We start from the raw sequence: 7,102 nt of genomic DNA, 5'->3' as shown, positions 1-7,102 counted from the left end.
CCTGAGCTATCAGGACATGGGAAAAAAGCAGAGTGAATAAGCTATTTGTTAATCATCTCAATAGCATGGGGATTTAAACAAATGTTACATATGCTTGCCAGCAAATGGTCAGCTTCTGAAGCATGTGTTTAGCCAGTGAACTTCTGGGTCTCTGGTGATATTCTTTCATGTGCTTGCTGAGGACATGACTATGCCAGCATTTCTTCTGAAGATGTTAACTTAAAAGCAGCATGACACCCAAGAGAAGTTGTCAACACTGCAATTGCAACTATTCTTCATTATTCTAGTGACATAAAAAAAATAACTTATTTCATGAGAAGAAACGAGAGTGTTAGAGCATCAATCTGCATCACATCATGGCCTTGTTCCCGTGGTACATGAATTTCACAGAAAGTGATGCTCAGCTGCATCCTGGCTTTGAAGAGAACACTTTGTGCTTCTGGTTTTGCATCCTGTTATGAAACAAACAACAAGTTTTGAATAGGGGGAGGCAACCAAGGTTGGCTTTGTTGCTTTTTTTATAATGCAATTAGAATGCCATATCTCAGTGTGCCAGGGAAGGACTGGAGAGTTGGGTTTGGAAACACTCTGCTTCACTATTATCTGTGAGGAATAGTAACTTCAGTGCCAGCAGGAGAGCAATGCAGTGATCCCTAGCAACTTCTGTTATTTGTTTTCTCATGTAGCCTCCCCTGTCATTGCAGCCTTCCCCCAACAAGGTACAATCTTCCATAGCCAACAGCACAAGCTGAAGCCCCATGAAAATTTCAGCTGAGTCTTTGGAAGCTTGTGTAGCGCCCTGGGCCCCACCTCACATCTGTCCCCTCGCAGTTTTGTTGCTGTAGTGCCAGACTGGTTTGATGTGAGCTGCTCTTGGCAGGTAACCACAGTGCAGTCACTCAGTGCTGTTGCAGGGCAGACATGTCGTGGTTGGACAGCATGAAAAGGAATCCAAAGTGATCTTGAAATCCAACAGTGTCTGTGTCAAATACCTTTGTGCTCCTTGACCTCAAACAGTATATAGCTAGGAGATGACTCTACAAAACTGTTTCAAAGATTCATGTGAATCTTTGGGTAGAGAGCAGGGTAGAGACTCTTTCCACAGAGAAAAATAATTTTTTTCAGGTTTTATGTTAAAAATGCTTGAAAAATGCTGAAAGTGTTTGATGCCAAAGAGTAGTTACAGCAACTGTAACTGTGGTAAAGACTGGAAAGCAGGACCATGTCTATCACCAAAATGAAACTAGAAACTGTTATTCATGACTGGTATTTTGAATCATTCTGAATCCTGTATTTCCCATTCCTTTCTGAAGACCCTTTAGAATAGAGTAGGAGTAAAATTTATGCATTTCTTTAAAAAGGACTCTTGAAAACCTACACATATCCTGGAGAATGGCAAGTTGAACCTCATTTCTCCTTGTGGGTTTTGTATGTTTTTTTGAAAATAGTCTAAGTGGAATATTATTAGTATCGACTTTACAGGATAGCTGAAGAGCAATGAACTAATAGGGTGACATTTCCTACTGTGTTGTGTAAAGATTCTCCCATAAGCTTCTTTTTTTCTGATGTTTATCCCACTAAAAGTAAATAGCATACCTGGAGGGCAGTGCTGAGACGACATGTGCTTGGGCTGCTGGCTACACCAAACACAGCTGTTGGTGTTTGCAGACAACTTGGCCACACACCTCTGTTCAGCATGGAGTCTGGAGGTGATGAGAAACTGCTGAGATCCCTGCTGAGGAACAGAAGAAAGAAGCATCTTCTCCTTTGCAGCTTTTATCTAAAAACAAGTCAATCAATATGCTAAACACTGATAGCAAAATACAGTCACTTAGACTGATGTTCTGAGGAGGTCTGGAAGGCACCATTTGTCCACAGCAAAACTTTGTCAAGGAAAAAATTATCTTTTGAAGGGATGAAAGGAGTAAGAAGCTAAAAATATATCTTTGCCTGAGGGGTAAGAGACACAAAATACCGATGGCTGCAGAAAAAGCACATCCCCACTGACTCTTCCCAGTATCTCTACCACAATTAGCAAAGCAAGCAGACAAGAATGGCTAGAGAAATTGTTCTTGAAATGGGCACTGGAATTATCCTCTTTTGGAACAAAATGAAATAAATCTACCAGTCTTACCAATTTTTATTTTTTTAATAATGCTTCTTGACCTGGATGGCTTAATAAACCTACACATTTATGCAGTAGCTCTCATTTGGGGTAAAAGTGGTACCGAATACTTTGCAGGGACTGTGTTTGCAACATGTTAGTGCTGTGCCTAAAATGCCAAAGTGATAGAGCAGTCAAAGCTGTTGTTTGGCCAGTATGGATGATTTCCATCATTACAGACCAATTCTTTCCTTCTCTGTCATAATCTGTTATCTCATAAGAATAAATTAATGCACATTTTAACCTTAACCTAACTAAATAATTAATAACTAATTGTTCTCAAAATTGTCCATTTAGGCTGCACATGTAATACTTTCTGATTTATGATTGATCCTTTTTTTATTCTCACTTTTGTTCCTGATGACTATTACCAATCCATTTTCTTTAATTCTTATTGAGCTTGAGTTGATATGAACAAATTTTGAAAAACAGTGATTGAGAGACCTCTTTACTGAGAGGCAATAGCTATTATAGATTCTATTGATTAACAGGTATAATTAAGGTTGGTTTTAATTTTTCTGCACTGCCTTGCACTCAACCACACCAAATTTCTCCTGTTATTGTCATGTCACAAACAGTTTTTTACAGCTCTTCTTAGTTATTTTTCATTTTGTTCATGCTGAATTCTGTGCCTTCTTGCCCTTCTCTGCATCCTTTAGGAGTAGGTTGAATAGTACTGGTCCCAGCTGTTTGGGACCAACTTCTGCTGCAACTTGTGGTGCAAAATGACCATTTAATATCTACTTTTTGCTTGCTCACTTTTAAAGGAAAGGATCTTTTGTCTTTTTACATGGCAGCTGAGAGTCCTGAGAAATCTTTTCTAGTACCTTGTGTCAAGTTCTTAGTTTGATTTCTATTTACAAGAGTCAGCTCGTACTCCCTTCTGTCATTTTTATCTGTCCACACCATTCTGTGTTCTCCTACAGAGTCAAATCCCTTGCTCAGCATGGAAGAAAAACTTGCTAATCTGTAGCTGTTCAGTTTTATCCTCTACCTTTTTAAAAGCCAACTAGCAATACCACTTTAATCCTTGGTGAGATGTCTCTCCATCATGCTTCCTCTCCTGAAGAGAAGTGACTTTCAGGATAGGTAAGCAAGGACAGCAGAAATAGTTAAATATCAAGCAGTTTATCTGATCCTATGGGAAGATGATCTCTAGGGTTTCCTTTTCATGTGGGATCCAGTGTGTTCAGTTGAGCTCCACATACTTAAAGCCAACCTAAATGCATTAGTGATGGTAGTATCTCCCAAGGAGACTATGCTCTTAGTTTACTATTATGTTCCTTAGTTTGAGACTGCTTATTCATACTTAGAGTTACATCTATGTCCATTTATATCATCAGCTGAGGAAGTGTGAATGAGAGTAATTAGAAAAAGAGAAGTGACTGTCAGAAGTTCATACTTGAGGTTCCCTTAAGTAGGGCAAGAAGCTGTCATTGCTTTTTGCTTCTGCTCCTGAGGTAAACCTTGTGATTATGAGTTGTGTAGAAAATGACTTAATTTGCGGGACAAAACTCTCCAACCACCCTTTTTCACGTGCCAGCATTACAGGGCTACTTTTCACATAGAAACTTAAATTGTGACCTGATGGGTTTTTTTAAGGTGGGAAGCTGATTTAAGTTCTTTGTCTTGTCAGCTCTGCATTTCCCTCCCTGCCTCCCCCCACAGCAAACTACCTCCTCAGTCAGTCCTGCATGCATTTGTTATGGACATGTTAAGCAAAAGTTGAAGTTATTGTCTTGTGTAGGTGCTCATCATTTACTTATTCTTCCTCAGGAGAAAGAGGTTCCTTTTGCAACTTCCCGACACTCATTCCTTATTAACGTTTTCTACATAGAAAAATCATGGAAGAGATTATGAGATCTGAGAAAACAAATACTCTGCATGGGTTCCTGCTTTGCAAATCAGACTTAATGGAGATATTTTTAGCATAGACCCAGCACTGCACTACCACAGTGTTGGGAAACATGGATAGGAACCCAGGTTTCATTTCTACAGAAAGTTATTTTGGTGTTAAAGCCTTTAGTGTGCTGCTGCTTCTGTTCATTCCTTTAAGATCCTCTAAGCAACTAAAAATTACAAAATAAGTCTCTTTAAACCTGAAACATGTTTTAAAAATCCACTGAAACAAGCAGTATCCTTTTTTTTATCCTTAATTTCAGTCTTTAGGATATAAAATGGAAGTCAGTGGATACTAACACTGCCTCCATCTAAAGGTGCATCAGTGGTTTTGTGGGTTCATACTCTACCTGTTGTCTATTGCATTACCTAAAAAATGATTTGCTTTGCACTTGATTGCAGCAGTTTGACAGCAGACTGTGTTCTCACTTCCATGTTTGTGTTTCAGGTAAAGATGGAATATGGAAGCAGTCAAGTTTTGCAGTATGTTTGTGTCATAGTGTCAAAATAGGAGAGGACTGTTCCTCCCCAGCTGTTGTATCACAAAAGCTGTGCATCTGGCTGGTCTGCTACATATTTTGAAAGCCCTTGAGTCCCCACCTATGGGGTGCACAGCTCACCCTTCCTTCACAGCTCCCTGGAACACCCACTGTGTTAATCCATTTTCTTGACCAGGGCATTCACACACTCCTGGATCTGGGCCAGATGCTGATGGGTGAGTCACCACATCAACAGATCCTGCTCTTCAACCAGCAGCTGCTCAGGAGTAAAGCAGGGAATAAAAGAGCCCACAGCATAAAAGCACAGAAAGGGAAGACTTTAAGAAAGGGAAGACTTGAACCAGTAGTATCAGGAAAGTATCCTGGAGATTTGTTAAATGGCTGAGTAGTCTCCCTAGTGAGCTGGTGAAGGATCTATTTGATCTAGGTCTTAGATTGGTTAAAAATGCAATGGCAGGCTCATAGATGCTATGACCAGATAGATCTTGTTTCTCTTTTTTCCTTGGCCACCAGCTTCTAAAAGGAACAGTGTTTGCAAATGTTAGGCTTTTCCTCCTCATCATAAACCAGATGTTTGTTTGATACCTCCCTCTAACTGAATAAGATTCTTGTATGCTGAAAAATAGTTCAGAACTCACTGAAGATCTTAAAGTATATTATTTGGTTGGACACTTTAAAGAAGTTCTTCTGTGATGAAATTATTATAGAACACTTATCAGAGCCTAGAGGAATGCAGCTGAGGGGGTTTAGTTTGCCCTATTACTATGGCTATGCCATCTGTATGACATAGAACCACTTTAGTGGTGAATACTTGCTCTCAGCAAGAAAAGAGTACAGAGAAATCCTGATTATAAGACCACCACAATCTAATCTGTCTCCTTTCCCTAAGTTTGTGGTTAAAATCTGTTGGCATATGGCCCACAATATATTGCCTCTCTTACAGCAGAGCAAAACTATGCAGAAGTATTTCCTTTAACAATCAAAGCTTCAGTACAAAAGTAGTGACCCAAATTAACTGTTTGGAAGAAAAAGGTTAAAGGTGTTTTAAAAAAGCATTCCTGACCAAACTGAAATAAATCAGCAAACTTCACCCACACATCCTCCAAACCTGCAATCAGCAATAATTTCATAGAAATAAAACAAATGGATTGCCACATTCCTTCATGTCTATTACACTTCTGTCTTCATTGCAGAAATTACTCAGAAATGAAAAGTTGGAAGGAAACTTGGCTGTTGGTAATAGTTTTATCACTTGTACTACAGCAAACATGCTCTCTACAGAAATTTCTAGGATGCACTGTTTCTGATTCTACTAAGTATTTCAAAATTCTTCATATAAAAGCTCTAAAGCATTTTCTGTGCATAACAGTAATGAACTAGTCCTTTGGATAAGTGCATTAGAACTACAATTCAGTTATGCCTAACAAATTTTAGCCCCCATTCAAGAAAGGAGCCTGTTGTTTAATAGAAGCACCTTAACATGCATGTAAGCTGTGTTTTTATAAGGTTAAGGTGCTCTCTGGAATTGGGGCTTACCTTTAAAATAAACTATTGAATGGAGTACACCAATGTTTTTATTTTCAAAGCAAATAAAAACATTTATTAATTTGGGAGAGATATTGAGACATGTTCTTCTCACTCATAAAAAGCACAAACTTTATTATACCAGTCAAAATACGGACAATGGCAATGTAAATATACAATGTAAATATAAATATAGAAATGCAACATTTCAGCTTGACGTTGTAGAGACAGTTTGACACAGGCATCTTTGTGCTCCATGCCAGTGCTACCTTCCTGTAAATAATTTCTCTGAGCAGCAAATTATTAACTTTGTCTTTTGACTCCTAGTGCAGAAAGAATGGCTGACAATGACCAATAGGATAATGTGGCAATTCCCAATAGAAGCAGAACCAAGGAAAAGTCAGTTATTCAGTGCTGATTTTGTGATACCTCTTTTGTGCTCTGGAAATGGGAAGATGGTAGAAGAGGGAAGTAGACTGTCCCCTTTTCCCCATTTCTGCTGGTACTGTGCCTCCCTCTTCTTACCAAAGGCTCAGGGAGGGATAAGGTGCTGCTGTTGGCAGGAAGGGAGAGTGATAACCTGCAATTCATGTCCCTAAAGAGAGCATGAGGGAAGGAAAGCTGAGCAGGCCAATATCTTGGGGACACTACCAGGAAAAGGCCCCAGGGGAAGGTAAGGTGAGAGTGGCTGGGAGTAGAGACATTTCTCACAGAACTGAAACCTTGCTCTGTCTTTGACACCTGTCAGCATTTCTCTGTATGGTTTATTAGCATTGAGATTCTTAGTAATAGCATGATCTTTTCTTCTGTGAAAATCATAGATGCATCAAATGGCACCTACATGAAAGCATTCACTTTCCTAAATTGAAACCTTATATATGTTGCAGTAAGGAAAGAATTTGATTATTGCTGATTTTACTACTTTAGTATCTGGGTTCTCCTGAGAGATGTTTAAATCTTAATTACATTTCAATTTGATATAAAGGAATAACTTGTGAGAAAAAGTTATAATTTC

At 38.9% G+C, this 7,102-nt stretch overlaps 2 long non-coding RNA genes across 3 annotated transcripts in view; one reads left to right on the top strand and one right to left on the bottom strand.

Annotated features, from left to right (window-relative positions):
* Positions 1-257: 257 nt before the first annotated feature.
* Positions 258-4,502, bottom strand: LOC135420590 (uncharacterized). 2 transcript variants are annotated; one of them, XR_010433616.1, is made up of 3 exons: positions 4,433-4,502; positions 1,597-1,732; positions 258-452 (listed from the first exon to the last, which is right to left on the bottom strand). It is a non-coding gene; the product is annotated as an uncharacterized LOC135420590 (long non-coding RNA). The 2 variants fall into 2 exon arrangements; XR_010433615.1 differs by having other exon boundaries at positions 1,597-1,735; positions 4,433-4,494.
* A 136-nt stretch (positions 4,503-4,638) lies between these two features.
* Positions 4,639-7,102, top strand: part of LOC135420591 (uncharacterized) — a 34,649-nt gene continuing 32,185 nt past the window's right edge. Inside the window, exon 1 of the long non-coding RNA XR_010433617.1 lies at positions 4,639-4,778. This is a non-coding gene — a long non-coding RNA (uncharacterized LOC135420591). The remainder of the gene's footprint in view (positions 4,779-7,102) is intronic.

Source organism: Pseudopipra pipra, chromosome 12 (genome assembly GCF_036250125.1).
Source record: "Pseudopipra pipra isolate bDixPip1 chromosome 12, bDixPip1.hap1, whole genome shotgun sequence".
Lineage (NCBI taxonomy): Eukaryota > Metazoa > Chordata > Aves > Passeriformes > Pipridae > Pseudopipra > Pseudopipra pipra.
Note: the sequence above shows the minus strand (reverse complement) of the source record. Positions and strands in the feature narration are given on the sequence as shown.